Below are 22,653 nucleotides of genomic sequence, written 5' to 3'. Positions count from 1 at the left end.
CCAAGACTTTCGATACTTAGTCATCTTCTCCCAGTCAAGTTTTAGGTACGGAGGGAGTAATAAATTTTTAAAATGAAAAAAAAAATTAAATAAGCATCAAAAATCAAAGTATGGTATTTTAGGGGTACCAAAAGTCAAAACTTCTAAATAATACAAAGTATGTTGTGATTACAAAAAATGGAAGGAGTATCTAATGTACCATGACACACTGAATGAATGATGTACACTGAACATGTTAAAAACATCCTTCTTGGCAAAGTAAGCTCAATCCTGTAAAAGTCATAAGTTTGAGTTGTAGATGAATTATATAGTATTATTGTCGCCAACAAAATCTTGGTTACTTAGAGACTTGACTAAGGTTAGAGAACGACATAAGGTTAAATTAATTGATTACGCCTTTTTAAAATTTAGAAGAGCTTTCAGCTTTCTTGCGCCCAACTCCAACTGTTCGACTAGAAAATATTATCTTGAATTGGATACAGAAATTTGAGATAGGTAGTCGTAGGAATGTATGAAGAGGTCTATTGAATTTTTCCTTAAGGTAAACAGAGGGATCGGAATTGTGCCAGAAAATATAGGCCAAGTTTTTGTCGCAAGACTTTTTTTTTTTTTTTTTTTCTTTCTTGGGGTGTTTTATAGAGCCGCAAGAGCGGAGGTGAGAATCAATCCCAGCAATTCTTGGAATAGGAACTAGGAAGGGAAGCTCTAACCACTAGAAGTATTCCTCACTTAAACTTAAATTTTTTTATTAAATACAAATATTTGGAACAATTGGATAAAGTAATCACAACTTTAATGTATTCGCTTTTATTAGTCCCAACTCTCAAGCGACCGGTAATCAATAAATTGGTAAATTTCTTTTTGGATTTTATGGACACATACCAGCACGTGATTAAAATAATTAAATTAAAATAAAATAAATTAAAAATAGTGGGCTTGTTTTGTAAATGACTTTTGATTGGCTTTTGGATTTTTCATTTGGTCAAACATAAATTTGTGTTTGGTAAATGGCTTTTTTCGCCAGCTGTAAAGCTGACTTTTAAGCCATAATGAAAAAGCTACTTAGAGTAGCTTTTGGCTTTTGGTTACCTAAGTTACTAATAACATCCAATAACCAATTTTACCAAACATGTTTTTACACTAATAAAAGTCAAACAGTAAAAAAAAAAAAAAACCAATACAAACAACCAATCAAACCAGCCAATCAACTAGCCGACAGCCAACAGCCAGCAGCCAATTACCAAACAAGGCCAGTTTTCCAACCACGCCACCTTTCCACCACCACCTCCAACAGGCCTACCTTCGCCGTTCCTTATCACCAAGACCACCTCTCCATCCTTACTCACACCCTTTGAAATTTCCCCTTCCCAAGCCCATAGTCCGGAATCGCCCTAATTCACATCCCACCCCCAAAAACCGTCCCCGCCCCTTCCCCTAAGCTACCTCAAAACCACCCCTCTCTCGTTCCTTAGCTCTAAGACGCCTCTTCTAATGTTTTTCAATTCGGGATTGGGGAAAGGGAGGGGTGGGGTTTCCGGTGGCGTGCTAGGGGACGAGGGTCGTTTTTGGGGTGGTGGGCTAAGGGGCAACAAAGTCAAGGGATGGCGTGGGGAGGGGTGGTCGTTTGCAGGGTTAGGGGTGTCGGAGGTGGCAAAGGGTGTCGGAGGTGGCACGGGCGTCACTTGGCAGAGATGGCAGAGCTCGGTGTTTTAATTTAATTTATTTAAATTATTTCATTTTTTTTATAAAAAATTATTTTGACCAGTAAAATGCTGACACGTGCCTAGTAACCTATTATATTAGGTTGGGTGACTGGTTAGGACCAATGAAAGCGAATACCCCTAAATGTTCATATTATATAAAAGATCCAAAGTAGGGATTTAGTTGAAGCGAATATGTGAAAGCTGAAATTATATTTACCAATCAATCAATAACTATATACTAAAAGACACACCAGCAATGACACGTGTCATTTTCTGATGTGTCCTTAGTTTTTATTTTTGTTTTAAAAAAAATTTGTTTGATAACAAATCTTATACAATAATAAATAAATAAAAGATAATAAATTTATACATATATATAGAAGATTATAAAATATTTGATGTATATTTCCATAATATATTGTCAACTATATATTTAAAGAAAATAATCCGAATGTCAGATATTAAAAAATTACTTAAAATTAAAGATTTGACGTATCCTTCCCAAAAAATTAAACTATTTTCAATTTAAGCAAAAATAATAATAATAAAATAAAAAACTTAACATAATTTGTAATATCCTACATTTCAGGAAATTTATTTGGTTAATAAATGATACCAATGTAATTTATTAGTGTCAGATATATACAAAAATATATACATATTAACACATGCGTATTTTAAAATCATGTCTTGTTAGTGGTCAATTATCACCGAGTGCACATAGGGTATGTGTAGCCAAAAGTAATTTTAAAGAAATATATTGGCTAACAGGCTCTTTCATAAATTCAGCATAATATTTTAGGAAATTTTTTATTTTATAACTTAGGGTCTGTTCTAATAGACTGAAATCAACTGAACTGAACTGAACTCAACTGAACCGAACTTGAACTGAGCTGAACTGAACTGAACTGAAAATAAACGTTTGAGAACAGGCCCTAAATGTAGTGTTAATATGAGACAATTATTGAAAATCATCGTGCATGGCAGGAGACATAACCTAGTTTCTCTTAAAAAATCTAGTTAAACGTAAATTATGTTTTCTCTTTGAATTTTATTTTGGAAAAAATTTATAGAATAATCAAAACTTTGCCTCATTCGTCCAAAAATAATCTCAACTTTTGTTTATCTTTAATATTCCATCCGAATTTTAATGTAAATATTTTTCAAACGAACATTATTTTTACACTTTTAAATTAAAATGAGAACTGTTAAACTTTTCTTACTAAAAAGAACTTGTACAAGTTTTGCCCATTTAATTTAGATCAAATGAGCAAACTAAAAAACTGATTGTACCTAGCAATTCAAGGTGCAACCAATTTTATGGTGCATGAGTTGTCTAAATAGACTATAATACTGATCATACAAACATTTTAAATTCATATATATCATGGTTGTGAATTTTATTAACTAGAAAAATAATTCCTTGGCCATTCCCAAAGGAAAAAACGTATTCACTTTGTTCCATGCCGTAACAATATGAGGTGCATCGAGCAGGATAAGAGATAGCGGCACTTATATGAGGAGCAACAAAGGAAGCATATAGTCCAGCCTTGATACGAATTAGAGTTTAATGCTTCCCTTTCTCTAAAATAACTCCATTCTTGACCACTGCAATCACATCAGCATTCTATATTGTAGACAACCTATGAGCAACAACAATAGTAGTACGGTTCATTTTGACTTCTTCCAATGCATCTTGTACTACTCTTTCAGATTCAGCATCAAGCGCACTTGTAGCTTCATCCAATAGAAGTATTTTTGGATTCTTTATTATGGCTCGTGCAATTGCAACTCTTTGTTTTTGGCCTCCTGATAGTTGTACCCCTCTTTCCCCAACAACGGTATCATAGCCCTAAACAATATTTTTATTATTAGACTTTAATTGTTACTTCGTACTTTTCTATCTCTAGTTTGTTGATAGACTTCTTTAATAAAGTTATCTTTGACACGCTAAAAATAGTATAGTGCATCCGGGTGTACCTTGAAAAGAACATTAGACATATTATATGTTAAAGAACATGGGCGAAAAAAAGAACATACTGATGTTTGAAAAATAACATACTTGTACTTAACAAAATAATATGTTTGTGTTTGATAAAGAATATGGCATTACAAGGAACATAAAGTCTTTACGAAAAGAACATGTTATTTTTCATGGTAACTCAAGTGATTGAATGTGTTTGAAAAAGAACCCTATGTTCGACAAAATATTATGTTTGTGTTAGACAAAGATATAGGTGATAATTGGCGGGCCGGGGAAAAAAAAAGGTCGGGTTAGGCAGGCTTTCTTAACCGAGTAAAAAAAATCAATTAAAAATACATAAAAACGCATTTCTAAACCCGCCCAAAAATAAATTTTTCGGGCCAGCCCCAACCAATTTCGCGCCGAAAAATTCGCTCAAAATCAGGCTGGACCAACAAGCCGGACTAACTTAAGTCACCTCTAGATAAAGAACATAATTTACAAAAGAATATGACAAATTAAAGAACATGTTCTTTCCATGGTTACTTAGATTGTTGAATTTAACATTTTTTTTATGTACATATTGATACATTAAAGAACATATTATATAATGTAAAGAACATGTAGTTCAAACTCAAAGAACATAACTCAAAGATCATATTATAATCGCATTCTTTATAAATGTCACTAATATTCTTTTTTCCTTTTTTTTTCGCCCATACATGTTATTTTAAATAAACCTAGTGTTATTTCCGAGTGCACCAATCACACATTATAAGTTGAAGATTAGAGATACAGATATTAAAAAGACAGGATAATTGTAACAAATATCCATTAGTTAAAACTTTTCTAGTGGTCAAAACGTGTTGACTAATCTAGTAAGAATTTTATAAAAAATATCACAACATACCTGTTGCAAGCTACTAATGAAATTGTTAGCATTTGCTAGCTTTCCAGCAAATATAATTTCATCTTCCACGGCGTTGCCTCCAATTCACTATGCAATGTTAGCTAGTATTGTGTCATTAAAAAGAACAGGTTTTTGACTCACAAGACCCATTTGTTGCCTTTGTTGGTAAAATAACTGTTGAAATCTATAACAAACAAAAGATTAGAACTTTCCTGGATTGAAGATCCCAAACTCACAGTCGCGCTGTGGAACAATAATCCACTGCCTTAGAAGCGAAATACGCCACCACCGGTACAAGATTCCTAGTGACGCACGCCCCCCAAGTTTAACGCAACTCTCTCTGTAATCCGTGCACCCGAACCCGAAGAGTTGAATTGTTCAAGAACTGTTCAGATCTCAAAGGGTAGGTTTTTGTGTTTTTTGGTTTGAAAGTAATTGAATAATGATAAAGAGGCAATGCTCGTATTTATATGAGTCCCGAAAATAGGAGACAAGTAAAGCAAACCGACCTAGGAAAAAAGGTGGGCCCGATCGGGCAAACATCCGCCCGATCGGGCGGGCAAACATCCGCCCAATCGGGCGAGAGATAAAGTTTTTCTAGACCTGGTGTCGCGCCCGGTCGGGCGAACACTTCCCGATCGGGCGATCTAGAAAACCCACCTCGGGCGAGCCATCGGGCGAGAGCCGCCCGATCGGGCTCGTCAAAAACTCGAGCCCGTCGCCCAGTCGGGCGAGGGCCGCCCGATCGGGCTCGTCAAAAACTCGAGCCCGTCGCCCGGTCGGGTGAGGACCGCCCGATCGGGCGCGAGAGTTCTCCTATTTTCCTTAGCCAACTCCGCCCGGCCGGGCGAACCACTGCCCGATCGGGCGCGAGAATCCGTTTGCATTACCTATTTCCAACAGCCTTAACCATTTTAGCTGGAGCTTTTTAATCTCAATCTCATCTAGAGTTATGTAGCCTGAATTTGGATCATAGAATCTTTGCAACTGGGAAATGACAATTGATTTTCCACTTCCACTCTGTCCCACAAGAGCCACTTTCTAAAAAGTGAAATGCATAAAATTGCGAGATGTTAAAACTTCAATTATATATGATAAAAGGCGTTACTAAACCAGTTTAGATGACACGTGACGCTTTCCAATTTTATTTAATTTTCATTTAATTGAAATCATAACTTAAGGTAAAAGCCCCTAAACTATTGTCAAGTTAAATACTCCCTTCGTCCCATAATATAGTTCCTGTTTATCTATTGTGGAGATCTAAAATGTTGTTGTTGTTTCTATATTTAGATAGTATTTAAAGACTATTATATCCTCACATTTTTTAACTTTATTTATTGTACTTTCTAAATTACCCTTGAATTTGCACATGCCTTGTACTTTTGTCCACTTTCTCTCTCTAAGTTTTATCTATAATTGTACTTTTCACTTTATTTATGTATTTTATCAACTTTTTCTTACTATTTTCTTAAATACTGTGAAAACCCAAACAAGAACTATATTATGGGATAAGGGAGTATCATATTGTTAAATTAAAATTAAAAATAAATATGAATTTCAATTGTTGAATTATTGCAATAACTTGGAACATTATCCGGTCATAAAAACTAGCTATGAGTAAGGCCCTGTTTGGTTGAGTTGAAAACCTTTTCTGAAATAGTTTTCCTTAAATTACATTGTTTGGTTTGGGCCAAATATGAAAAGAAAATTTTGGGCTGAAAACTATTGTTTTCCCTCGAATTAGAAGGAAAGTCATTTTTCCACTTTCCTTTTATCTTTGAGAAAATCCTCGTTCATAAGGCTTATGAATGAAATTCGTTCATAAGAGGGTAATCACGTCATTTCGGCAATAATAGTAAGGGTAAAGTCGTCCAAATGAAATCTGCCTCTTAACTTCAACATAGCGCTGTAAATTTATTTAATTTTGATATCCCGTTATTAATTTCCATCCCGTTACACCTAGCTTCAATAACAACAAGATTATGCATCTGAATGGGAATGTGAATTCAACAAAGCAATTGGGTTTGTCTGAAAGCTCTTCGCCTGTACCAATTTGCTGTATACGGATGATAAAGTGTGGAGGAGGTGGTGGCGGTGAGTCGAATTGGCGGCGACTATAATCCCATGCACTGAAGTTGGCCGCGAATGAGGAATGCATAGCTAGGGTTTCGACAGGTATGTCTCCTGTGTGTGTATGCAATTTATGGTTTATCGTTCGTGTTTGTGTTTGCAATTCTATGTTTGTCTTGTATAAATTGTTTTCATAGGTTGTATAATTCAATTGATTGGTGTGTAATTTGCTTTTGATTGTTTTTCAAAATTGTGGTTTTAATTTAATTTATACTGGCTGTGTAATTGTTGCTGGTGATTCATTATCTTGTTTCAACTGTATGATGATTTCGAGTCTGATTTGACTGGTGTTTTTATCGAAATCATATCGGCTATTTGATATTGTGTTAAATATTTTTTATATTGGCTTGTATAATCGTGGACCCATTGTTGTTTAAAATAAAGTTCTGATTGAATTCATAATGGCGGGTCAATTTTTCTAGTAGTGTGTGATTTGTTTGTGCAATTCATAGTTTAGAATGCGCAATTTATAGATATATCATATGGTGCAAAGGGATTTCACAGGTGATTATGGGGCAGTAAGCCTTGGGTTAATTGGGATTGAAATATGTCATAGTCTAGATTAATGTTTTTGTACTATAATTGATATTTAGTAGCAGGACTTGGGATTGAAGTACGAATGATCATTGATATGAGATTTTAGGAATTTTTTGAATGAGAATAGATTCATTGGAGAGTAAAAAACGTAACTGGAAAAGGTGCCGAACTGCAAATATTTCTGAGGTATATTCATTGACTATTTTGTTAGAGCATATTTATCTCTTTATACATTGGTCATGTGTGTAATCAACCTATATGTATAAACCTGCCTATTCTCAGGAGGGTATACCGGGTCACATGAAGAAGAATTATCCAGAGATATTAAAGGTATTTAGAATTGTTGTTGTCAGTAAACCATAAGTCGGAATAAGTAAATCGCTAACAAAGTTGCCAGTTATTGTAGGATGACTCTGTAAGTGTTGGTGGGGAGGTGAAGAGGAAAGGTGAAGTATTGGTGCAACATTTGAAGGCGCGATGTAGGGTAAGTTAGTTGATTTATAGTATGTGTTTATGTGGATTAAAAGTGGTAGATTCTCGTTTGTTTGATTATGTGTGCAAGTTTGCTTGATTTGTGACCAAGTTTGTTTGAGTATGTGTTCAAGTTTGTTTGATTTTTTTTCCTTTACTGTCATTGGTAGCCGGAAAATACAAGTTGTCGGATAGAGTCTTTTGGGAGAATATGCAAAAAGTTTGATGAGCAACGTAGGCGCTTGGTAGGTGAAATGGGGTTTGGTGAGCTATTAAAATTTGGTGGTTATATGAATCTTCCTAGACAGTTGGCGTACTGGTTGATGACTCGAATTGATCCCTTTAACTGTACATTAACTAGCCTAGATGGGAAAGTATTTAAGTTGTCTCAAAATTAGGTTCATTGGGTGTTAGGTATCCCTAATGGGGGTTTACCTGTTCCGACATACAAGTCGTTGGATATTGATATGACTGAAAAAGTCAAAATGATTTTGAAGACTTATGGTAAATCTTGGAATAACAAGACAATAAAAACTGGTCGGGATTACATATATGAGGGTATTCCAATGAATAGTGACCTGATTGGTAGGCTAGAGGGGAAATGGGAGGAAGATCAAGCGGAAGAGTTCAAGACAATTTTGTTGTTGTTGTCACTTGAGATGTTGCTATGCCCTAATCAGTCGTCGAGGTTGGCCGCAGATTTGGTGCCCGCTTTAACGTGTGCTTAAAGAGCTGCTGAATATGATTAGTGTTCCCTTGTGCTAAAGAAGCTCATGGAAAGTGTAGCGATGTTCGCACGGCGGTTTTACGCATCAGGCGTAGCCAGTGGTTGCGCTAGTTGCCTCATTTTTATTGTGGTATGTGATCGGTTAGTCTAATGTTTTCCATAAACTTATTTTTATCTTACCCAGTGCTTTAAGTATAAAATTATGGTTATACACATGTTATGTATTTAGATCGGCTTAATAGACATCCGGTACACTGGGGCTACTTCCCAAGGATGGAGGTTTGGAACATGGAAGAGATACGATTGGCTATTAAAGATGATCGTCTTCCAAATGGTTGTGATTTTGGACAGCTTGGTGTCACGGGTCATCTCCCACACCAAGGAGGGACGTCAAGAGGGTCACTAGGCAGCAAGGCAACAATCGGGGCTAGGGGGCTTGCCTTGGTGCTCAGCTAAGACTTCCCCCTAAAGAGCTTTATTTAGCACCTTGCTTAAAATAGTAGTGAACACCCACTTGACAGTAACACAATAATGGGCCATTTGGACGAGCAAATGGGCTCCAAATGGGCTCAAATTTGGGGGTCCACCGTATTTTGGGCTAAGGAAAACGTTGGTGGTGTCGGTTTTCCGAGACGAGGTCCCGAAATACAAGTTTGTGCAGCAGGTAGCCCGGAAAACGCGAGAAGCTTCTAGAAGGTTCCGGAGCTATCTACGGGGTTCTTTTGGAGGAGTATTCTAGAGGGGATGTCTCTAGAATATTCAAGGTTCATCTAGTGCATCTTAGAAGTCTCTAGGGTCTTCTATGTATGTACATTTTGTATGTAAAGTTCTAGAATGTTCTAGGTTAGTCCTTAGCATTCTAGGAAGGAAGCTTGTAGAAAACCTCCATGTATGTAGTTCCTAAGGAGGTGGGAACACTCTAGATCCTTGTAGTCTAGAACCCTCCATTTGAGGAGGTTAGGAACGTTCTAGATATAGGTTGTAAGTAGGGAGGAGCACTATAAATAGGCTCCAAGGCATCATTTGTACATTTAAGTTGAGAGCAATACAAAAAGCCTTCCATAAGCACTTGTGTTCTCTTGCAACTCAATCCTTTCCTTCCAACACTTAGAGAGTGTGAGGAAAACTAAGACACGAGGGTGCCAAGTGAGTGGTCGGGCATACTAGCAAGAGTGATAGCTTGTGTGCTCAATTGTCTACGACACTTAGTCTTAAATTCGGACTAAGGCACTAAGGGTGAGTGCTTAGTTCAACCAAAGGGGACTTGTTAGCACAAAGGAATCGTGCTAGAAAACTTATAATAGCAGCTCAAGGAGTCGTGCTACGTAGGCACAAGGAGTTAGTGCCAAGGAGAAAGCCTGACTCGCCTTACGACGGACTGTAAGCGGGTGGCGCACGGTGCGTGACTAGGGCAAAGTAGTCGGCACGTGACAGGTGGTATCAGAGCAAGGCTACGATTGTCGTGTAGGGATCGACGTCGTAAATTCAAGGCGTTGCTGTTCGGAGCTACGAAGGACGGTAGCTAGGGAACAAGGTAAGTCGCTTTATTCTTATTGTGGATATAAGTATGGCTGGCGACAAAGAAGTTCTGGCGAGCCAAGTTTTTCAAGGGGAAGAGGAATCAACGAGGAGGTCCAAGAAGAAGGGAACGAGGGACCCATCGAGGGATCCATCGGTGCCCAGAACCTTGACCTCCGAGTTGGAACCCCGCCTCATGAGGGTAGAGTGTACTGTGGCGGACATGCACGATGATATCACACAACTCTCAGACTCCATGGAGGGGCTCGAAGGAAAAGTGGAGGCCGCACACACTGCTACCCAAGACTTGAGGGACGAGACTCTTGGGCTCGTCAATAGCGCGTTGGCAACAATTCGCGAAGAGGTCGCGAAACTCAAAGAAGAGTTGCTTGGGCAACTAAGGGACATCCGAGCCGAGGTGGAGTCGGTGAAGGAGGATGTCATTTTATGCAAGAAGGCAGCAGTGACCGGGGGTGTCACCATTAATCAGGGGCCAAAGTTGGAGGTCCCAAAGCCACAAAAATACCATGGGAAGCGGGACGCTCGAGAAATCGACAACTTCCTATGGGGCGTCGAGACATACTTCGACGCAATGAAGATGGATGACGATGCATCAAAGATCAACACCGCCACAATGTACTTGGGCGAGGATGCTGTCCTTTGGTGGAGGCGTCGAGAGTTTGATATCAAGAAGGGGACTTGTTCCATCAGCACATGGGACGAGTTCAAGAAAGATTTCAAGCGTCAATTCTACCCGGAGAATGCTAAGAAGGTCTCCATGATGAAGCTACGTGACTTGAAGCACACTAGCACCATCAAGGAGTACATCAGGCAATTCACATCCCTCATGCTTGAGATCGATGATTTATCGGAGGATAACCAACTCATTTACTTCACCGGAGGTTTACAACGATGGGCTCAGCAAGAGGTGGAACGAAGAAACGTGAAGACACTTGCTGAGGCAATAGCCGTGGCGGAGTCCTTGATCGAGATACCGAAGGAATCGAAAAGGGACAGGGGCAAAAGGGTCGAGGAAGGCGACCAGGAGGATGAAGAGGCATCGCATCCAAAGGCCAGGTATGCGGATCATGGCAAGGACAAGGCCAAGTCCAAGTGGGAGTCCAAGGGGGACGACCGAGACGGAGGTAAGCCCTCAAAGCCTTTCAAATGTTTCCTTTGTGAGGGTCCTCATTTAGCAAGAAATTTCCCGGTGCGGCAAAAGTTGAATGCCATGGTCGCAGATGAGGAGGAGCCAGCTCCGGAGATGAGTATGGGGGCAATGGCCTTGGGTGAGAAGGCTCATTTTGCTCGCATGAGGCTTCTTAATGCTACGAGTGTTGAGGGTGAGTCATCCTCAGCAAATGAAGGGATGGGCATCAAGCAAGGGAGCAGCTTGATGGCCATAGATGGGGAAGTGAACGAGGTACCGACAAGGCTGCTTATGGACACGGGGGCGTCGCACAATCTCTTGGCTAAGGAGGAAGCCAAAGACTTAGGGGTGAAGTTCACAAAGGTCGATGGCGAGATGAAGGCCATCAATTCAAAGGCCACGCCGGTGTATGGAAGGGTGTGGGGAGTTCCCGTCCGCTTGGGGAAGTGGAAGGGAAAAGTCGACTTCTTGGTGGTCGACATTGATGATGAGGACGTGGTGCTAGGCATGGAGTTCTTGCACAAGGTCCTACCTTTTCGGGTGAGTGATGGCATGATAACCATCACATCAAAGGGGAGCGAGATAGGGATCAAGCTCGCTCAACTCAAGGAGCGGGACGTGAGGGTCTCGGCCTTGAAAGCTTGGTGGGCGCCAAGGCCAAGGCGTCAAGGTGCGGTCCATGGGAGGATCAAGGCAACAAAGATGCTAGGGACAAGGCATCATGGTGTTCCAAGGGATGGGACAACAAGGCTCAAGTATGGAGACAATAGGAGGGACGGGGCAGCGGCGCACGGAAGCATCCAAGGGACGAGTGGTGCGCTAGACCGGGTCGCGGGCACGTACTCCATCGGGCAATCTTGCCGAGGTCAACAAGAATTTAGGTGAGGGAGAATGTCACGGGTCATCTCCCACACCAAGGAGGGACGTCAAGAGGGTCACTAGGCAGCAAGGCAACAATCGGGGCTAGGGGGCTTGCCTTGGTGCTCAGCTAAGCACTTCTCCCTAAAGAGCTGTATTTAGCACCTTGCTTAAAATACTAGTGAACACCCACTTGACAGTAACACAATAATGGGCCATTTGGACGAGCAAATGGGCTCCAAATGGGCTCAAATTTGGGGGTCCACCGTATTTTGGGCCAAGGAAGACGTTGGTGGTGTTGGTTTTCCGAGACGAGGTCCCGAAATACAAGTTTGTGCAGCAGGTAGCCCGGAAAACGCGAGAAGCTTCTAGAAGGTTCCGGAGCTATCTACGGGGTTCTTTTGGAGGAGTATTCTAGAGGGGATGTCTCTAGAATATTTAAGGTTCATCTAGTGCATCTTAGAAGTCTCTAGGGTCTTCTATGTATGTACATTTTGTATGTAAAGTTCTAGAATGTTTTAGGTTAGTCCTTAGCATTCTAGGAAGGAAGCTTGTAGAAAACCTCCATGAATGTAGTTCCTAAGGAGGTGGGAACACTCTAGATCCTTGTAGTCTAGAACCCTCCATTTAAGGAGGTTAGGAACGTTCTAGATATAGGTTGTAAGTAGGGAGGAGCACTATAAATAGGCTCCAAGGCATCATTTGTACATTTAAGTTGAGAGCAATACAAAAAGCCTTCCATAAGCACTTGTGTTCTCTTGCAACTCAATCCTTTCCTTCCAACACTTAGAGAGTGTGAGGAAAACTAAGGCACGAGGGTGCCAAGTGAGTGGTCGGGCATACTAGCAAGGGTGATAGCTTGTGTGCTCAATTGTCTACGACACTTAGTCGTAAATTCGGACTAAGGCACTAAGGGTGAGTGCTTAGTTCAACCAAAGGGGACTTGTTAGCACAAAGGAATCGTGCTAGCAAACTTATAATAGCAGCACAAGGAGTCGTGCTACGTAGGCACAAGGAGTTAGTGCCAAGGAGAAAGCCTGACTCGCCTTACGACGGACTGTAAGCGGGTGGCGCACGGTGCGTGACTAGGGCAAAGTAGTCGGCACGTGACATTGGGGTAAGATACTAAAAAAAATTTGTATAGGAAGTGTTAGGTCTATTAATTATGAGGTGTTGCTTACTACTGTTTGGTTTGATTAATCTTTGGTTTGCTTATTAGACTCTTGATGTGGCTTATGGTGAAATGCATCCTACGGAGGCAAGGGATACTAATGGGCCTGATGGCACATCCAAGGTGTGAGATTGATTAAATCTTTCTGTTTACATTAATTTAAGGTGTTAAATTTTTTTACATTTAATTATGACATTTGTAATAACTTACAAGTTGAGAGATTGGGCAGCGGTAGTGTTTGTTATAGGTCTAAGGTTGCACGAAAACAGATACCCAGATGTAAGCGTAAGAGGTAAACACAGAAGCAGAAGTTTTAACACATAAATGTGTTGCTAATGTACTAATTTAGTGATGCTTACCAAAGTTATACCGATCTTTATATATCCAGGTTGGAACCCGAATCTGTTATCTACAATGGCGTATTAACCCGCACTTATATCAACAGCAATGTCATCATAACTAAAGATGTGAAGTGCGCGATAGATTTGAATACATGAAACTTTACCAAGTTATTTTTCAATTTGTTGTGAGATTGGGCTGAATGTAACATTTCATAGTATGTGACTTGTGAGGTGTAATTATTAGGCTTTTTAAAAGACTAATGTAAATGGGCTTTAAAAGCCCAAATAAATTGCATATGTTTAATGGGATATTGGATATTGAAAATGAGTCATATTTAATGGGCCTTAAAACACGAAAAACAGTGGATAGTAAACAAAGCTTATTGTTGTACCCATTACACAACTGGATTTAACGGTGGATTTACATTATGGGTCAAATTATCGGTCGGGGCCGCTTATTAGTCTGTACCATATACAGATTGAATTGTTGCCATTAATATTTGGATATGATGAGCAAATATTAATGGCAACCATTCAAGTACCGTCGGCGTAGTTTAGAAGCTAAGAATTATTTACATATCCATTAATATTTGGACACGATGAGAAAATGTTTTAGAATTTGTAAGCCATGAGGCATATGCATTTCTTTAAAAAGATCATGAAATTTATTCATTTGTGGTAAGATCATGAAATATTTCATAAGTAATAGTTTTTTGTGAAATTATTGTAAGCCATTTATATTTGACTTTTAATAGCCCATTTTGAATTAGTTGTATTTATACAATTTTAAATATTTCTGTATAACATTTAAAGTTATAATTTCCAACTTAAAAAGGCAAACATAATATACTCCATAACTTATAGTTTTGGTTGTGAAATAATTGTATGCCATTTATAGTAGACCTTTACAAGGCGTTTATAGATGGGCTTTGTTTCTTCAATTTCTCCTTTAATGGATACTAATTATTTGGTTACAATCAAGAATATTTTTGTATTAAAGTATAAGTTATATTGCGCAAAAAAGGAAAGGTGAAGATAAGATAATGCATAATATATTTAAAATAACCGGATAAAGTTTTATTACAAACAATTATCATCACATAGTCCAACAATTGTAAACTGGACCCTTTTGATTTGGGATCCTTAACCGTTAGCATTTGCAAAAAGTACCATACCACATATTTTTAAAACCACTTAACTTAACATAAAAGGGCCCAACAATATTAATTGCTTACAATGATTTCCACAATGGACATATTTTTAAAAGCAATTCACTTAACGTCTAAGGCCCAACTATAATCATTAGCAAAAGAACTAACCAACTTCATCCTCATATGCTTTGAGAAGGTGATCATGGCAATTCCGCCGACGGTGTCAGTCTGTGATACTCCATACACAGCGAATGGTGTCAAATACCCACAAATAAGACGTGCCATATGAATGGAAACTCGAGTTTCCGTTAAAATTATCAAATGAGGCATATGCATTTCTATTGTAGACCACATTTGTGGCAGAAATGATTCCTTTCTCAAATGACGGCAATTTCAAACTAGGCAACGTATGCCATTTTCCCCAACTCCATTTCAAATTCCTAAATGTTCATTTTCGAGTACTTGGATATTGACCTCCACATCTCTACCATCTAGTACGTTTGAGGAGTAGGTTTTACACTCCATACAAATCTTAGACGTATACATAGGAAATGGAATAGTAAATAGTTTAACATAATTCCTATAACTTGGGATGCTTAAGTGATGATCACCATATGACAAATTACAAGTTTCAACAACAGGCGGTATATCCGAGGGAGGATCTACCAAGCTTATCACTAATTTTGGTATGACATGTACGGAACCCAATCCCTCCTTACCACCGTGGGTAGATAGCACCCATCTTACAAATTGCTTAACCCCTATTGGTAGCAAAGCCATATATGATAAGTCCGACAAGTGTATTGGCCTTACCCTGTTGTTAGGAGTGATCAGTACTAGATCTCCCTTCAGCTTCTTATTACCTGCGATAATTTGTGCCAATGATGCAGCTTGAAGAAAAGTTATCTTGACCTTTCCATCACCTGAAAGCACTGGTGAATCAATAACCCCTAGGATACCCTTTCGTTGCCTTGAATGATTGGACGATATGGGAGGACAAGCTCGTACCATTTTCAACCCCTTTGTTTTAACAATTTGTGAACATGGTAGGAGTAACAAATCTTTTGTCGAGGATTTAGGGTTGAATGGTTTTATCATACTAACATGGATTGCTATTTTGTTCTTAACCATTTTTAGTGGCTATGCAGAAACTTATGTATGTTTGAAAAATGAAGTGGAGCATGCTTTCTTAAGTGGTTGATGATATATATATATATTCACATGAAACCTACTACATGTTGACGGGAAATGTTTACTTTTTGGGGGGAAAGGAAACAAATTTTGTGGCTAAATTTTTAAAGTTTGGCGGGGTCATGCATTTCCTATGAAATAGCCTATTCATTGTCCACTAGCAGGAAAAGTTGGGCAATGACCTAATTACTTAAAAACTACAACCCTATTTTATCCACAATCAGGGGTGCCTTCTAGGTTTCCCCATGTGAATTCTATTTTGTCCCCTAGCAGATGTTATTTAAGTTAAGGATTGTACTTATTTTTTTCAATGGTTAAGAACTAGGCTAGTACTAAGTACCATATAATTAATAGCGTTAAATACAAATTTTGTAAGTTATGCTGCTTGGAAGCAACCAAGTTGTTCAATTATCAGTTAAACGAGGATTTTCTCCATAATAGAAGGATTAGAAGCCTGGCACAAATGATGCCAGATTTTCTAATTCACTAGGGTTTAGGTTTGAGTGAATAAGGCCACTCAACTCTAACGATTGCTTGAGAAAATAAACAAATAGATAATTCTGAGTATATCTTTATACACTAAGTACAACAACAAAGTTATGGTGCTAGGTTAGAACATTTGTAAAAAATCACACTATTTAGTTTGTGAATAGAACATTTGCAAGAGTTGTGTACTATAGAGGTACCATGTTATCCACAAACAATATGGGTACGGTCTAATTCACCATGTTATCCAAAAACACTATAACACTTTCCATGGCTGCCTTTTAAAATAGTTTTCATACCACCACGAGGAAAATTTGCAAATACAGGAGCATCCAACATATATTCAAAAATTCTGATCATGTCTCAAAATGCAAATACAGGAGCATCCAACCAAGTAGTGCAATACTTTACAATATGAAACTCCCTAATATTAATAATATTTGGAAAGGATCATTATCAAACTGTCCTAGACTTGCTACTAGTTAAGTTATATCCAAAATACAGCACCCAATCAACCATTGAGAGTCATAGACTTGGTACTAGGTAAGTAATAGCCAAAATACATACAAAAATCATCTTGTGAACTACGAAGGATCAAGTGAATGTAAGACTAAATGATGGAGGATCTATACCTTCCAGCTGAACCAAAGCCTTTTCATCTTGTACGACCCCTTCACCATTAATAAATTCGGGCACTCCTTTCTTGATGTCGCAAGTAATAATCTTGTGGTTGATATCAAACCTAATACACATTGTTGCTTTCCACCACTTGCTCACCTGCAATTCAACTTTTTTTCAGGTCTTCAAGTTCTTGGAAATGTGCACGGGCAAAGGACACCGGAATGTTCTGATTTACATTAAACATAAAAATTATTTATTACCAACTAGAATACATTTATTTATTACCAACTAGAAGCATAATATCAATGAACTTTGAATTCGGATAGGCTAGGATAAACTCACTATTTTAGGTTTGTCCATATATCCCTTGGAGAAGGTGAATTTGAAAGAAGGTGGTTTAAAAAAAACCTCCATGGGCACATACTCAGTTATTGAATGTACAAAATCGCCATAGTGACATTATGTTTATTTAGCACTACAACTATGAATATACAAATTTCAGCAATTGATAATGTGTATTAAATACAGTATAATTGGTAGGAATAAGGAATATAATTATTACAGAGTACACATTCCCAATTGAATGTCAAAATGGGACAACAATCCCCACCAATAACCACATCTTGTTTCTAATTTTATCAACAACATCAAGAATCAATTTATATCTTATTCACATGCAATCATTTAACCCATTTCCGATACCATATTAATAATAATTTACTGCAAACTCCAAGCCTAGACTTTCCTAACTAAGCTATAAAACAAAGTGATAATATTATTGTCGTAATTTAGACAGTAATACACCAAATCATCATAACCAAATCATCATAACAATGCAAGTGCTAATATTGAACTGGTTTGTTAATGGTCCTTCTTAGACAATAATGTTCTGGTGCTTCATTAGTCATTTGGAGCAGGTTCACAGCCCAATTCGCCATACATCGTAGATAATCACAGCAAATCAGCATATTAACATTGAAAACAGAGGAGAGGGTTTTGGCATAAGGACCCCCAAAACAGCGCAGGACAAAAATTGTACAAAATGTTAAGGCTAACAGTTCAAAGACGAAAGCAGTCCAACAATTTCCTAGAATTCGACCAGAAATTGATATTCATATTTCAAGGTTAAGGTGTAGGCAATATATAAAACAAAAGAATTCTTGCTGTTTAACAATCAAATCCGAATGCTTATCAAACATCAAGATTATTAAGTTTTAAAATTCAAGAATAAACACGATGATGAAGTACAATTCGAAAGGAGAATGGGAGACGTACCTGGTCGGAGGTGATTTGGCTCGGATCTGCGATCACGGCCGGCAATGGGGAAGTGGGGGAATAGATTCAGAGAATTTAGAGTGAATGAGGGTGAAGTTAGGGTTTAAAGTCAATGAGAATGTATACAAAATTTAAAGTGTGCAAAATTGGCCTTTTCAATCCGCACGTTATACGTTTACAAAATGGGTGGGTAGGGTTGATTGCTTTAGATCCTCCCTTTGCACGTGTCCCAAATAGAGGTGTCAAACCCGAACCAATCCGAAACAAATTATCCGTTTCGAACTGTAACCGATCCGATTTGATCCGAGAAATTCATGACAGAAACCCGAACTGTAACCGAACTGAACTCAACTCGAATCAGAACTTGACCCGATCTGAACTTAACCCGGCACCGATATAATCCGACTTGAACTCAACCCGAATCCGATTTGACCCGATCTGAACTGAACCCGAACCAAGTTGACCCGAACCTGAGCTCAACCCGATCCGAAATTGACACGACAATTAACCGATCAGATCCGATCTGTTTTGACCCCAACTGATATTAACCCGACCCGCTTTTAGCTCAATTTGATTTTTACCCGATCCGAATTTAACTGACCATAATTGATTATCGACCTTTTTATTCAAGTACTTATACTATATATTTACTAATTATTAATAAGTTAACTAATTTACACCAAAAAAATAGTCTGGAGTCTTAAGTTTACTACAAACCCATCACGTTAGACAATCTGACCAAAAAGTAGGTGGGGTCCATATAAATATCTCTCTTTTCCTTTCCCTCTCCTTTTTTCTCTTTCTACCATATATTTTTAGAACATTTTAATCATTATAATGTATTTACAAATACATAACATTCCTTCATTACTACTTCCTCTACAACTGTGCATTATCCTAGAATTATAGGCATTATACATCGTACGGTTATATACACACTACATACATATGCAATAATTTAAGCTCAAATAAAAAGAATGTACATAGTAACAATTAACTATCAATATGTATAATGTCAAGTTTTTATTATAAAAATTGAATTAGAAATAAAGTAATTCTAACAACTCTAACAAATATCTTACACAAATAGAATTAGTAATAAACTAAACTAATAGTATAGAACTCATAACCTCGTAAGATTGTACAATTGATGAAGAGTTGTAACCTTGTAATAATAACCTTAAAAAATTGATATACTTTTTTGTATATATCACCATATGTAACTATTACTCGTCAATATATCACTAGCTTGGTCTCACTTATATAGGTATGATAAGTTATCGATAATTATTCAATCCCCAATTTTCCTTTAAGATAAAAATTATAAATAACTTGATCAAATGAGTAAACTAAAACTTCGTGCTTCGTAATTAATAATCATTTTGAACCAATAATAAGGTAAAAACTCAATAATATCTCTAGATTAAAAATAACCTTATTTGGATATGAATTCGGTTAGCTCGACCAAAATCCAGCCAAACACAAAAAGGAATTGAATTGAAACTGACCATTTAATGAAACAACGGATCAACCTTATCTTTATCAAACCGAAGTTGAGTTAACCGAAATCATACGAACCGTAATCAACCCCCAAATTCATCCGACCCGAAGTTATCCGATTAAACCCCTTTTTTAACCCGATCCAAATTTATCTGAACCAGAAGTGAACCGATCTGGAGTTGACCCGACCCTTATCCGACCAGTACTTGATAGATCTTTACCCGAATTTGACCCGATCCGAGTTAAAAGGATAATTTTGATCCGAACAGATCCGACTCGAATAGACCCTACCCAAACTCCATCCGGTTATCCGAATTGACACCTCTAGCCCCAAATGGGTGGATAGGGTGAATCAATTATTTTCATCCGTATATGAAAGTTCTGTTTCAATAATTTGTTTAACTCTATAATACAATAACATAATAAATCAATTAATCACCTATACTAATAGTGAACCTAAAGTGAAACGTGTCCGTTTGGAAAAATAAATTTGCCCCCCTTTTTGCTTAGGGTGTAATCAGGTTTGGAAACGTGTCAATTTGGATAACCGGATGGTGTTATCGGCAGGACATGTTCAGGTCGGGTCTGTTCAGGTCTGCTATGTTCGGATTAAACTTCACTTATTATCTCTGATCGGGTCGGATCGGATCAAATTATGATGTGGTCATTTGTGGGACATTGTCTATCGAATTCGTGTCACATATGGGTCGGGTCAACTTCAGATTGGTTTATTTTCGGTTCGGTTAAATTTGGATCAGGTTTAAAAAGGATTTACCCGGGTGACTTCGACTGACGGATGAGTTTGGGTTAAGTTGATTTCGATTAAATTTGTGGATGGGGGTGTAAATGGTGAGTATAACTTAAGAGTCCAGACTATTTCTTTGAAGTGAAAAAGTTAACAAACTAATAAATAGTTAATATATAGTGTTACATAGGGCATTAAAAAGATTTGACATGACATGTGCTCAAACTGAACCGATTTGACCTGAACTCAGCTCAAAGCCAATCCAAAATTGACCCGACAAATATCCGATCACATCCGATTTGTTTTTGACCTAAACTGATATTTTCCTGACCCATCACGCGAGATAATCTGACCTAAAAAGTAGGTGGGGGTCCACATAATGAGCTCTCTCTTCCTATGTATCTCCTTTTGTCTTTTTCTACCATGTGTTTTTAGAATATTGTAAGCATTGGTATGTATTTACAAATACAAAACATTCCGTCATTACTACTTCCTCTACAACTTTGCATTATCCTTAAAATATAGGCGTTATTCAACGATGAATATATACACACTAATTATACATATGCAATAATTTATAGCTCAAAATAAAAGAATGTACATAGTAACAATCAACTTATCAATATCTATAATGTGAAGCTTTAAATATAAAAATTGAATTAGTAATAAGGTAATTCGAACAACTGTAACAAATATCTTATACAAATTGAATTAGTAATAATCTAAACTAATACTACAGAACTCATAACCTCGTAAGATTGTACAATTGATAGAGCTAAAATCTTGTAATAACCTTTAAAAATTGGTATTCTTTTTTGTATATATCACCATATGTAACTATTAGTCGTCAATTTATTAGTAGCTCGATCTCAATTTTCCTTTATTTTTATCAAACCGAACGTGACCGAACCGAAATCATCCAACAGAATGCATCCCAATTCAAAATCTTCCGAGCCGAAGTTATTGGGTTTTCCCCGTTTTAAACCCGATCCAAATGTAGTTGAACCGAAATGTAACTGAGCTGGGGTTGTCTTCAATAAGGTGTTGCTGGCTTTCGTAGTACTTAAGGCTATTGAAATCAATTTCGGGCCTCATTTGAGGAATAAGAAGTGTGAAGTACATTAGGGGATGCCCTAGGTGAAGGTGGACTTTGTCACGAACTCGGCGTCGAGGATCAGTTGCATACACATTCACAACATTGGTGTTTTGGCCGTGAGCCATGGCTGGGGGGAAGACACAGAGGTAGGTGATTGAGTTGTTTAAAAAGTGAAATAGGAGATGTGAATTTCCTTTACATGTAAATACTTTGTAATTGTTCTGACAAGTCAGGACATATTTTACATAAAACTAGTCTTTTGTCCCGTACACTGTACGGGCTTGTTTTTCTTTAGGTGCATGTATGATTTAATTATTATGGAGACGACCGAGATGTGGTTATTTTTTATTTGTATCTTATGTACCTCTTTTATTTTTCTAATTTACATTTTATATCAAATATGACATTAAAATGTATTTACAAAAGAGAATATGCATGGTCTGTTGGAAGATAGATTTGCAAAATATAATTTTATATGTCTAATAAAGTAACTATGTTTACATAGGATATATGGGGAATGAGATGACATTTTTCATCGTGTCGCATCCACATTTGTATGTTCTTTTTGGACTCCATTTTCATGTTGTGCATTTTACGTTAGGTAGTATTTTTGTCTTGAATTTCTCCGGGCTATTCCTGGGATTGTGTCGTCAATCGTGTGAAATAATATAAATATGAGAAAGTTTTTTTTTAATGCTTTTACAAAACATTAACTTTGACTACAACCACAGCCGATTAATCACTCAATTTTTTGTTAGTTAGCTTGCCAAAGTTCAAAATTCTAGATTTATGCATGACTTAGTATTTTTGTACTACCAAACGCAGTACCAATTTGGGGCCTATTTTCAAATTTGAAAATACTCCCTCCGTTAATGTAGGGAATATTTCAAGCATTACCCCTAGCTTGAACCCCACTGTGGTCATACACTAAAGTATGGTGGCGTCCAAAGGGAAAGAAGCTAGATCAAAAGAGTCGCCAACAAGTTTTAGGAACTTGTAAACCGTTCACAGGGTGAAGGTTACACCCCTTAACGATCCAGGATATCATCAACTCCAATAGGTCCTGAACCATGACTGGTAGTTCGGGGATGAAGGTACAAATCCAACCT

At 37.8% G+C, this 22,653-nt stretch overlaps 1 pseudogene; it reads right to left on the bottom strand.

Moving 5' to 3' along the window:
* Positions 1 to 3,060: 3,060 nt before the first annotated feature.
* The window catches only part of LOC145627763 (ABC transporter B family member 3-like), a 51,445-nt pseudogene continuing 31,852 nt past the window's right edge, over positions 3,061 to 22,653 (bottom strand).

The sequence above is a fragment of the Chenopodium album genome, chromosome 4, assembly GCF_948465745.1.
Source record: "Chenopodium album chromosome 4, dcCheAlbu1.1, whole genome shotgun sequence".
NCBI classification, from domain to species: Eukaryota; Viridiplantae; Streptophyta; class Magnoliopsida; order Caryophyllales; family Amaranthaceae; genus Chenopodium; species Chenopodium album.
This window is presented reverse-complemented; position numbering and strand designations above follow the sequence as displayed.